General features: G+C 38.8%; 1 protein-coding gene across 1 annotated transcript in view; it reads right to left on the bottom strand.

Annotated features, from left to right (window-relative positions):
* Window positions 1-13,350, bottom strand: part of LOC108895356 (ecto-NOX disulfide-thiol exchanger 2) — a 143,857-nt gene that overhangs the window by 104,081 nt on the left and 26,426 nt on the right. The window lies entirely within an intron of this gene.

Below are 13,350 nucleotides of genomic sequence, written 5' to 3'. Positions count from 1 at the left end.
ATTGAGACAAATCACTTTCAAGCATTGATAATGTTTGGTATGATAGATGTCTAGGTCACACATTTATAGTGACAGAATGCATATTTTTTTCACTATGACTTTTGCCCCTTATTATTTTTTTTATTAAAACAAAGACAGAATAAAGTCTTGAATAAACTCATTAGAGAGAAAAGCATTTCCCCACCAGCAATATCCAAAAGCAGTTCCTGAAAACATGACAGTCAGAAGATGAGATATAATGAACAAAAAAGAAAAAGAAAAATCAAAGAATTCCAATAAAATATTTCTATCCTGAGATGCAGCATGAGTTTCTAGATCTTACCTCAAATTTATTATTAATGTGGGCAGACTGTCTACACACACACACACACACACACACACACACAGGTAATGACTCATCATACTATAAAAGGCCTTAATGCAAATCAGCCAAATGTGCCTAATGGTTTTGAGCCCATATTCTGTTCTATTAATACTTAAATTAAATTTTCACCTGGTGATTTTCTTATTATTATGTTCCTTTAACAGACCCGGCAGTCTCATATAGAACAGAAGAATTAATAGTTGTGACACCCCTGAATAATGGTCAAAATAGTGCAGTGGAAGTTAATTCCAAATCTGAAGAGAAAGACTAACAAGCAAATAAGCTTTAAAACAGCTAGGAAAATTTAGGGAAATATGTATGCTTCTTTCTGAGGAGGGCCTAGGAGACACCAGTCCCATACTAATGCAAAAAGCATATCAGCTCTTAATTTACACCTGTTTCTGTGTGTGTCTGTTTTCTTCACTGAATACAATAGGTGTGGAGGATGGCAAGAGAATCCTGCTCTCCCAGGCTGTCAGCTTTATTGATTGCTCATAGAGGGATGACACGCAATTTCAATTATCAAACTCTGACAGCGTCATTCCTGTTTACCTCAAAACAAACCTCTGTGTCTGTGTGTTTGTTGTCCTCTGTGTTTAACCATGTGTGCATGAGAGAGAGCAAAAAAATACTTAATTTTTGTGCCTTACAGATCTCAGACAATGATTGTATGATTTTGACAGACAGGCTGATATATGTTTGCGTTTTCATTTAGAAATTTACATAATTTATGTGATGGTGGCATTGCAATGAAAGGTCAAAACTGTTCATTTAAATGTGATCTCTCACCCTCTTTTTGACATTAACATCTATTTTATGGCTCAATTTTCAGTTATGTTTTTAATCAATAACCATGTTTAAAAAGTGTTATATGAAATGTTAACTATTATTTGCTTTATCTCCCCAATACCTCAATACATTTTGCTTGTATTCATACTATTTATATATGATTCAGTGCATTTCATTGATAAATGTATACAGATGTCATTCAAATGAGCACACACAAAAAATGTTAAGTGGTGAAACTTTTTTTTTCCTGTTTTGACAACTGACCCAAAGACATGTTTAATTGGTTTGGCTTCCTCAGTTCTCTCCATCCCTTTTTCTTCTGTGTAACTGCTGTACATGCTGACAGGAGATTGGCTGCATGCATTTATGGATGCGGCTGAGCCTCTATACCACTGTTATGTCTTGGTTCCATGCACTGTATTGGACAAGACCAGGCCTATAATGTGTTTACAAAGGATTCTAACACCCGCATAGTACAAAGTACTTCAATACTTCAAATTTATAGGAAATACAACAGATTTTAGAGCCAAGATACAAACTTGGAATCTTCAAACAGTGTAGGAGAACTGAACTGCTAATATTAGAGGTATTAGTACTACAATATCTTTGTCTGCTAGAACCAATGGTTAGAGTGAAGTCATGTTTTTCAGTTAGGGAGAAAAAGCAACTACAAAGTGTTTTGAGCTGTGTGCTATCTCTGGAGACAACCATATGTAGGTTGGCCTGTCAAATTTTCACAAGGTGACTGAGGGCACAAGCAATATCACGTCACAGTGTGAGGACTAGAACAGTATATATACATTTAGTGAGATGAACTGATTGCTATTCCAGGTGGAGTGGGGGCAAGGTTTAATACTGGCCACTTAGCTCCTCTGGTCCACTTTAAAACTAATAGACATTGGGCTTAGAGGAAACGGTTACTGTCTGGAAACTGGTCCCAAAGTGCAAACACCTGAAATATGCTTCCAAGTGCAGATTGTGTCCCTCTTAAAGCATATTAAGATGTTTGACCATGAAGTGATTAAAAGTCACATTCACACATTTGCATATGCATGGGTATTACAATATTATATATATACATACACATATAGATAGATAGATAGATAGATAGATAGATAGATTCAATACTGTATATAATATATAATGCAGCAGAAGCAGAGATATCATCTTTTTTTTTTTATTCTATGCATTTTTCCTCCTTCTTTTAAAACCTGGCACCTACATTACCCATACTACAGTTTGACCACTGACAGTTCAGTCAGAGATTTGGGTGTGTTATGCTGGTAGCTGCTGATATAGCCTCCAGCCACTACCCTCAAGCAGAGATGAGGTCTGGTAAGCCCACTTCTTTCTAACTCCACACATCTACATTTCTTTCTTTTCCAAACTTGTCGTCCTCAGCCCCATCTAACGGTGACTTAAGCGGCATTACCTAGGGAAATTTAATAGGCTTCATGTAGAGCCACAAAAGGCTTTACACAACTTTTTTCACATTCACACAAGCCTTATTTAGTAATCAAAATTGTTGACGATTAATCTTCTGTCAATAGACTAAACAACTAATCGCTCCAGCTGTAAAACTGCTATTTAAGTGAGACAGGAAAAACTCCACAAATGGAATTTGAGTGATTTGAGGACATCCATATGTGTGACTCCTCCAACTACAGCCATGAAGTGAACAAAAGATACTTTTGCATTTAAGATAAGAGGTGGTCTCAGTTGGCAGAAACACAGGTGCAATTTCATGCCAATATGATTACCAAAATTAAATAAACACCATCACAGCTGCATCACTTGACTTCACATTTAGCATATAAACACACCAACAATTACAGAATGAACAAATCAAAGCACAATGAAACACCTTCATCTTTGCAGGTACTTCTGTTCTAACTGTCACCTGGGAGCAGCGGTTCTGTAATCTAGAGTATGTGACACCAAAAACATATTTATCATCAGCCTCTCCTGTAAACACAGTTCTTCATACTGACTGTTGCTTCCCTTTCTGGAAAACAGAATCCTTATCAAAACCTTCCTCTGACAGTAAATGTGAATACTAATGTTCATGCATGCTTGAGCCTGCATCTGTATTTCTTCCCCCAAAAAAGTCCTCCACCTCTTTGCTGTCTGTGCAAGGCAGCCATCTGGGGTTACATCAAACACACCTACGCACACCTCTTTCACTGACTGCATCAGTCTATCTTTCCTGAGATGTCTGCAGCCCATCAACATCCATCTGTCTGGGACTGCTCTCTCTCTCTCTCTCTCTCTCTCTTACTCTGGTGCCACATGACAAACCCAGCAGAGTGTCAGTACATCTTCTGTTGCTGATTTGATATTACTGCTGTCACTCTACAAGCTGATCTTTGTCAACTTTTCATCCAAGACATTCAAAAGCATAAAGAAAGGAAACAAGAGGGCCAAAAGATCAGAGCCTGTGCAAGAAAGACAGGACGACAGAGTAGGTACGTGCACAGGGGTGCTGCAAGAAGTTCTGGGCCTCAAAAACAACACGTAGCAGTAAATGCCCCACCCTGTGTGTCTAACATCAAACAGCAATCCCTTGCCACTCTACACAACCCCCTGAAGTTTTTTTTTTTCTTTTACCCCTTTAGCTGTACTCTGGCATGTTTGTGCACTTTTTGATGCATTGTTTGGATGTGTTCTCACTAAGCTAAAATCTGTGTCTCCTCTCTCCATCTCTGTCCAGGCAGATGGATATGTGACTTTTTTTCTCCAAAGGCCTTAACCTGAATTGCCAACACAGCATGGTAGTGCTACCAGGACTGGAGGTGGGAAGACATATTCTCTCAGGTAATCACAAACACTCTAAAAGGGAGCAAGATGAGGTTATTGTGGTATAAATCCTAAACAAACTCATACATTTGTGCAGTAACATTATCAAAAATTTGCATCTTTTAGAAGCATCCAAATAATTTAATTCCACATCATGGTATGAAGCAGACTGCTAGCTATAAATGACAAGTTCTGATAGGAATTATTCACTGCCATAAACATGGCAGCTCCTTGAGGCAAAAGAGATTTGGTATTGAAAATTATAAAGCAGCACATTTGGTGAATAATTAATGCAGCAGCCTAAAGAACAATTCCATTTCCTTGAATGTGCTCTCTGATAAAGCCCCTGAACATTTTGCACTCAGATAGCCTCCAACTCCAACAATGTAAGTAATAAATAACTAAATAAATGATTAGAATTTTCAAAAGTTCCCCAATTCATCTATGGATGGAAACAGCTCCAAAATATTCAGTTTACTGTCAGAGAAGACATAAAAAGCAACAAATCCTCACGAGAGGCTGAAACTGCAGTAGGTAATGGTTGGAATTTTTAACAATTAATTAACCATCAAAATAGTTAGAGACCAATTTTCTGGCTAATCGACTCATTGTATAATTAATTGATTAATAATTTCAGATCTGAGCTAATTTAACATTTTGTTTGGTATTTTCATTTACATACTTAGATAAAACTGGAGGCAGAAGTGAAATGACATGCTGTAGGTTCCTGAGGCCAGAACTAAAAACTAAGCACAAAGCAGTATGCACCTGTGAGATACAAGGATGCCACATTATGGGTAATATCAGAATAGTAAATGAAACCTGAGAATATGGAATGAGAATCTGACAAGACCAAATGAAACATATTCAGCAAGAAATTACATTAAGTCCATATCAGATTTGCTCATCTGGACACTGAAACCTACCATTCATTCGTTTGCAAAACTGCTCTAGCTCTATCAGCAATATCTTTCCAGCACGCAAGCATAAGCAGACAAGCATTTATGGGAAGGAGACACATTAAACTTCATACAGGCAGGAATGACCAGTCAAGAAAACCACTTGAACCACTAATCATTAAAAAACACCATGTAATAGCAATGGATCTAAACTGGCTAATGGGTAGCACACATCCATGGACAACACTGGATAATGTACGCTGAATATGATACCCCCCTTTTATTGGTAAGACGAGTCAATGCCAGACTACGACCAGCAACACACTACTTCAAAAATCATTTCAAACATATGGAGTTGTCTGGTACCTACTAGTAAATCTCATCTTTATTTATCAGTCCTGAATCATACACGGGTAATAACCAGCAGCAGAGTAGAGTAAAACATTTATAAACAGGGAGAGTCCAAGAAAAAACAGGCATCTGTTTTACCTTTGATGGCTCTGATCTAACTTTATAAGTGTATGGTAACCCCCTCTTTCTAGAGATCTCAGTGAAAATGGCTCTATTGAAAGATATCCTATAGTTCAATATACTAATACCAAAGATGTACCTTATATACTGACTGACATTATTAGCAGGTTAATTAGTCAGTCAATAGACTGACAACTCAGACAATCATCTGAGTTACCACCATTCATTTTCAAGCGTTTATCCTGGTCTGGGTCATAGTGGCTGCAGGCTGAGCAAAATCCTTACTCCCTAGCTACACCCTCCAACCCCTTCCTGGGGGATCCTGAGGTGTTTCCAGACCAGATGGAATATGTAATCCTTCCAGAATGCTCTGGGTCTCCCCCGTGGCCTCATCCCAGTTGGACGTGTCTGGAATGCCCTTACAGTGAGGCATCCTTATCAGACGCCTCCCGGATGTGAAGGAGAATCGAAACAAGCTGCCCCTGAGCTCCCTACCAAAATCTATAAGGTTGAGCCCATCCAACCTGCGAAGGAAACTCATTTTGGCCATTTGTAGCCCCAATTTCACAAAAAATAAACAAAACTAAGCATGAGCATCCTACTAAACTCATTGTAAAGTGTATTCTCTGTAAGCAATTTTTAAGTGGTATATTCTATAACTTTTCCTCACTTGGAATTAAACTTTTTTTATGCATACCAAACAAATCACATCAGCACTGAAACACGTTAAAGAAAGCAGTGTCAGTTCATTATAACATTACACCAGGTTCTCTTGCCTCCCTTGTCCTGATTGAAATGACTTATAATTCTACGTTGTTCCATGTTCTCTACTGCACAATTTGTCTGCTCTGTGAAACCATGTGCTCTGGAGTAAATTAGCTGTGTAAAGATCACATAGATCGTTGGATCTTGTTACGCACATACTGTATGAGCAGGTTTAACAGCAGAAAATTGGCACGCATTAGCAGGTGAACTCGTGCATCTATAAGTGTGTGTGTGTCCGAGAGAGAGTTGATGTTGAGAGGCAGTATAGCAAAACTGTTTCAGCCAACCAAGAAAAACCACATGTAGATTATTGTGTGTTCAACCATCTGAAGCAGATAAAGGTCCAGTCAGAGACATAAAACATTAGCACATCATTGAGTGAGTTAGATTTTTACATAACTTCCCCACAGAACCTCTATTCTTTTTTGCACATGCAGCTCAGAAGATTTGGCTTTTATTATGACAATGAAAAATATCAAGGACAGAAGAGGAATTTAACTGAATGCATAAACTAATACTTCTCTATACTGGTGTTTGAAAATATGAGACAGGGCATGCTTTATGCAGTCCCAATCCTCATAAATATACACTGTGAATCAATTTAAACCCCTATTCAATCACTACATACATTCGGATGGTAATTTAGGCCTAAAGATAATTATATGTTTAGCCATACAGGCACATATCGGGGGGGATGCAAGGAGAAAAGAGCTGTCAACACAAATTTGCCTCAAAGCTTCAAACCTTCATTTTACAACATTTCCTGTGATGAAAATATTGAATGATGCACAGGAGTGGGCACAGTCTCCACGGCTAAATCAACCAGAGAAAGCTTTTCTTCAGCTACTTTTATTCTCAAAGGAGTAATTTGTATTTGCAAGGTCATAGCTTGTATTTGGCCTTTATGTTCCAGTTAATAATGTAAACACTTGGCTTGATAGAAACAGACCAGAGAATAGAAAGTGTTTTCTTCAGCTTATAAATTAAATTTAGACTCCATGTCCTCGCCCATTACCAGCTAGTCTATGTTCTCCCTTCACATCTGACCATTGTGAAGAGTCCTCTCAAACAGCGGTCATTATAAACTCTACTTTCTAACACTGAAATGATGGATGCAATAGACATAATCATCACCTTTTCAGGACTTCAGTAATCATATGATTTTAAAACTGTGAACTAATGAACTAACTAACTGACCCAGTTTCTTCTATATCCATTAGATACAGACATACAGTACATATCATCTTGCCACAAAAGTACATAATAACAGGATATTAGCTTTAGACACTCTAGCTACTAGGACATAATGGGGAAAAGGGCAATAAATTAACACTCCAAGTCATCTTTAATCAGTAAATTGTCTGAAGGCTACTATTTGCAATAAGTTCTTCTGAAGGGTCATAACCTTTAACAGAGAGAGTGAAATGAAACTCAGCCATCTATGACCTTTCTGTCATCACTTGAATTAGCTGCCTCTTGCCCACTGAACAAAGATATCCAGGCAGTCGGTGACACAGCCAATGACAGTCGTGCTTTTTACAAAAATTATATCGGTCATGAAGGCCGTAAGTCACACTTGGTCACAGCTGAGGGTTCAGGGTGCAATGTAGCCACTCACATTAATCTACTGCCTGATAATCCATTTGCAGGCTGGCTGCTATTGGTCAAATTTAAGTGACAGATTTCTACCAGCATCATGCACGGTGATAGCTCTGAGATTAGCTCTCCTGTCACCTGCAGCAGCTATGTTCCCATAGCTGGAGGTCTGCCCATGAAACTCAGTCATGGGACCTCTTAGAGTCTTTAAGTGAGAGGAGATACCAATAGATAAGTCAACCATTGGAACAAGTCCTTGTTCTATACATAGACTGGACCTTCCAGCTCAACAACAGAACATTAGTGAAGGTCACAGATGCTTGGCTGTAAAATCAAGACAGAATGACATGCATAAACAAGGTGACTGATTCGGCTTAGCAGTAGCTGGTTCGACACACTGGGCATGCTCATAAGGATATTCACTTGGTGCCTAAGTATTTTTAGCGGGGGGGGGGGCTATTATCTTTTACCTCTTCTTGTCTACCTTTAAAAACACAATATTAACCAGGCACAAAATAAAAGAAACTGGACGTCTTGGGGGAAAAAAGGCTTCTCTAGTGCCTCCTGAATTTATGTCCTTGCGGACCCTCCTCACAGACCCTGACGTTTAGGCTCCAGATGCACAAACGCAACCAGACGGACAGTTTTCATCCAGTCGATCTCAGCACAGCAGGCTGCTTCCTGCGTGCCAGGACTAATGAGGACATGTGAAAGACCATACATCAATAGTTTCTCACTCGGCCCACACAACATCTGCCTCTAGTGAAGACATGAAAGGCCTGCACATACAGAAAATGCACACATACTACAAATAAACAGGGAGGCAAACAGAGTCACAGCTCTACAACTAAGTACAGAGAAAAATGTAAAAGGTAAAAAGTACCAATAAGAAAAATGTAAGTCTTTTTTCACTTTTAAGTGGAGATTAATATCCTTGACTGTAGAAAAGAAAGTGAAGTTTATGATATGGTGAAATGAGCTGACTTTGAGATTAGTACTACAGCTCCTCCAGGTGATTTCTGACCTTCATCATTACTGTTAATATAGGCTGTGCTCATAACCCAGCGGCACAATGTACTCACCAATTTTAAACATACAGTTCTCTGTTATTCCCTCAGGAAAACTGCAGAAAAGGGCTTTTCTAAAACCTACTCAGCCCACATTTTGCCAAAATGAAATCTGTATTAAAACTGCTACAGTCAAAGTTTTTATATAAATAATGAATCAAAACAATTAACATCCAACTCTGCAATTCTTTCTCAGCTCTGCAGAGAGTTTCAGCATCTTTGAACTAATTGTTTTGGTTTTCTTACCCGCAACATTACTGTTTCAGTTCACTCTAACCACTCTCATCAGCCCTGTTTACAGACACAGCAGGCAACTGTTTTCAGCAAAAAAAAAAAAGCTATAAAAACCCACAGTACATGACCTGCCCAGCAACAAACAGCAGACAGACAAAATCAGCAACTATCCTGGGAACATCATGGAACATTTAGCAGCTAAAGAGCCTGAGGAGAGAAAAACAGAGCTGAAAGGAGGGTGAATCTCACATTCATCAGATGGTCAGAAGCACAACTCAAAATGACGTCGTTGATCCATGTCTGCTGGATGTGTAAATAAGCAACTTTTTTGCTCATGTTTGCACATCTCCTTTAAAAGTTATTGTGTCAATGTGGTAATAATAATAATACAGATTTAAGTTTCATGATTTGTCAACTTGTGAACTGAGACAGAGCTGAAAAACCCTTTTCAATGATATTCAACCTTTTTGTTTGTTTCAAATCATTTTTGGGCTTTTTCCCTTTATTAGACACAGGGTGGTATATATGTGACATGAAATGAGGGGAGAGCAAGAAGATGCCACCACATATCCAACGTCCTAAACCCCGAGCCACCAGGATGTCCCAGCTGGCCCTTAAACATCATCAGCCTTAAAATTATTATATCTGATATACAGAATAACATACTGATATACTTTTTCAACATGCACTAAGGCTTTCTGAAAATAGTATCATGCTGGAAAGTGTGCATGGTGCCATCAAGGCTTAAAAAATTGGCTATGCTGAGTAGGGTATCCATGGTGACACCATAACCCGTGGTGACAGGTATCTGTTGGCAATGGTACCAGCTGCTGTTGTTCAGTTTGACTGTTTCCACAGAGATTTGACTGCAGGAAAACTGAAGATCTCAGCTGCACCAGCTGTCAGCTCTATGCTGTACACACACAGCCAGGCTGCGAGAGACATTACACACACAGTTGCTCTTGTACACAGAAACATACACACACTTGAGCATGCGACTGAGCAAACTGAGGCACACAAGTGCACATAAACACAAACACACGCCTACATGCTCCCTTTGTTGCATCTGTATCATACTCGGCCACATGCACTTTTGCATGCAACAGTGAAACAGCCGCACATCTCCTATGCCAGTAGTGAAGACTTCAATTCAACACCTTTCTGTGAAAATAGGCTTAAAGTAGACAGTGAAACCACTCGGCCTGTTTTTCCATAAACTGTCCTTTGTGCCGACTGTTTGGTAACATTCTTGTACAAAGAGGCCAATTGCAGATTTTATGGTATCAGGCCATTTATTGAGATAGCAGAAGTTGTGTGAATGAGATTGCTGGTGTGAGACTGCCTCATTTGTACAGCAGAAGTAAAGAGTGGAGAGAGAGCAAATGCTGAAAAGGCTGCTGTTTTCATTGACATTATAGACGTGGTGCCTACTCACTCTTCTGTGATATGGAGATATTGTATTAAAAAGATGAATGAATACAACTTAGACTGGAAGATACAACACAGGAAAAAGGCATTATCTTATTAACAAAGATGTAAAAACAGAAAATAGATGACTAAAACCACAACTGAATTCTAATAAATCTTTCATAACTAACTAATGAAGGAAATGCAGACTGCTATGAAAAAGAAAATAATAGGACTAGCTATGAGAGTGGCATTTAAAACTGAGATTCCTTTTACAAAATATCACTATGTCTCTGGTTCAGAGCATAATTTTAGCTTCCAGTATTACCCAGATAAAATGTATTTTCAGCAAGGCATGTGAGTGGTACCACATCCCCATAGATAGTTTACATTTATGAGGTAATTTTCTATTTGATATTTTACATTGCTGCATGCAGGTTTTTCAAATGTCATTCTTCATTCTTATGCCCTGAACACACAGTGCCTAATATAACAGGCCTTTATTGTGAATTCACTATGAATCCACTTCAGTTACACCCTTCATTCACAACTTTGCCACATGCTCTGCAAATGCGCAGACACAAATATGGACGATGGATATGCTTAGCTTTTTCCTGGTTGAACATTCAACATCCATCCTGAAAATATTAAAGTTTGTTTTATTCATTTTCAGTCTCCCCTTCATCATTAGGCATATCCTGTCCATTCACAGAAAGCTGTTTACTTATGGGTTAGAACAAGATCAGAGTGCATTTAGGCCAGAATCATGTCATCAGTATTCATTACATCGGTGACAAGGAGAAAATTCCTTCTCAGCCCCCCTCTGTCATTCCCCCGGGCCTCAGGGAATCCACTGAAGGTTAATTTATTTAAATCCCCCATCCACTCATCTCTATTCCATTAAACTCTACTAATAAATCTTTGGTTTGCCATGTAATCTGTTTTCTACTGTCAAAGTCCCAAGCCTCAGCTGCATTTGGCATGCATGCTTGTGGATGCGCTCTCAAAGATAACATGGCAGCAGATAAGGTCATGTTAAAACAGTAGATGTCACGTTCTGGGTGTGTGTGTGTGTGTGTGTGTGTGTCTACAGATGTGTGTAACTGTGCCCAGACGTCTGCCCTTTGAATGTGGCCGAAAAGCCTAGTTTAATTAATCTAAGTGCAGCTCATGGTAGGGGGCAATAAAATCAAAAGGCCGAACCCTCTCAGAGCCCAGTGCTGCTCTAGTGTCCCAAAGGTCCCATAAAGTCTAATCCCATAGTCTGAAACACAATTTCTCATCTACCCTTTCTGCTGTTTTTATCTTATCATAAAGACCTCTGTGGTCATGATAGCACCGATTAGTCTGAGCTACAAGGGGACCTTGGCTATACAGACAACTGCTGCATCATTATTACAGCATGTCAAGTCAGCGTTACACAGATGCTGTTATGATAATGACTGTTAAAAAGCTCAGCTGTTGGTTTAATAGTGGGTGAAGCCATTTGCAGTCTGTTGGAAAGGACGTCTCACTGATGTCAATGTGCTTTTTGTGATCAAGAGGTTTGGTTAATGAGAGGCCCAGAGGAACAGTACAGTCTGAAGTATGTGAGTGTATGCATGTGATGCCAGATTCAGATTATAGAATATCAGCCTGATAATGGTCAGAAGTGGTGCATGGGGAAAGAAAAATGGCAGTCAAGTGGGACAACTGCTCATTTTATCCATTCATCCAAAAAACACAACATCTGGGATACTTCATGACATGTTCCCAGACAGTGACCAATAGGAACACAGAGAGCTCTTCCATAGTAGACAGTACACAATCCAGCTGGTTTTATGCTATTCCATACAGTTGGTTTCCATTACACACCAAGAAATGTAGCTATATGCAAACCAAGGCAGAGAAGAAGGAGACTGCACTCTAACAAAAATTGAAACAAGCAATGACAGATTTAAAATGAGGAAGGAAATAGATTACCAGACCTCAAGGATACACATTGTGTTCTGTAAAAAAAATTGTAAAATTACTTTTGTTCGTCTCAGAAAAACTCACAGGACACCTTCATTGACACCTGTAGGTGCCATACCACCCTCTGAATTTGTGTGCTGTGCACCAACACATTCACCCCAAGCAGAATTAAATTTTTTTGACTTGTCACACACTTAAAAGTCAATAATTTATGGACTACAAGCGAGGCAAGTTTAATTTGTCTTGAAGCAACAGAGAACAACAGCTAACTTCAGAGTAACTTCAGCTGTCATTATCACAGGAAACATATCCTGTGAGTGGCTATTTACACAAACAGCTTACAGGTATGGTTACACTTGGGAAAGGTAAAGATCATATACTGTGCATCTTGGAGAAACTGATGCATTTGCACCTTTTTAGATTGTGTCTTGAATTTCAGTCCATCTCAAATGGTTCTTGGATGCATTTACCTTTAGATTTTTTTTTATATCTGACAGTAATCCGATCCGCCCAAGACACATAAAGTGACTGAGTGTTAATGGGGACATGTAGTCTGATCCCAGCATTAGTATGTAAGGTAGCTTGTTGAAGAGGACTTACAGAATGATTTCAATGGAGTTATGAAGACAGGGTAGCGGGAAATTGAAAATGTTACTCAACCTTCAACCCTCAACCCAATACTCAACTCACAATTACACCTCAATCTCAAGCTCTATTGAATATCAGTTAATGTAGAAACTTTAAAACAAATTTGTATAAAAGTTGTGACCACTTTATGATGAAAAGCTGACAATCCCATACAAACAAAAGCTTTACACGACAACAGGCATCCTGACAATTAAGCACTGAACAACACAAGAATAAAAATCAATTTCTAAGTGGAGAATACAGTTTATGTATTCAGTTTAAAAGGCTCATACTTTTAAAATATGCCCAACCTTTTAAAAATACTAGCATCATTCGCAACAATCTCAAATTCAGCATACAGGAAAGCAAAAATGTCATCTAA

This window comes from Lates calcarifer, linkage group LG8 (genome assembly GCF_001640805.2).
Source record: "Lates calcarifer isolate ASB-BC8 linkage group LG8, TLL_Latcal_v3, whole genome shotgun sequence".
Taxonomy (NCBI): domain Eukaryota; kingdom Metazoa; phylum Chordata; class Actinopteri; family Centropomidae; genus Lates; species Lates calcarifer.
This window is presented reverse-complemented; position numbering and strand designations above follow the sequence as displayed.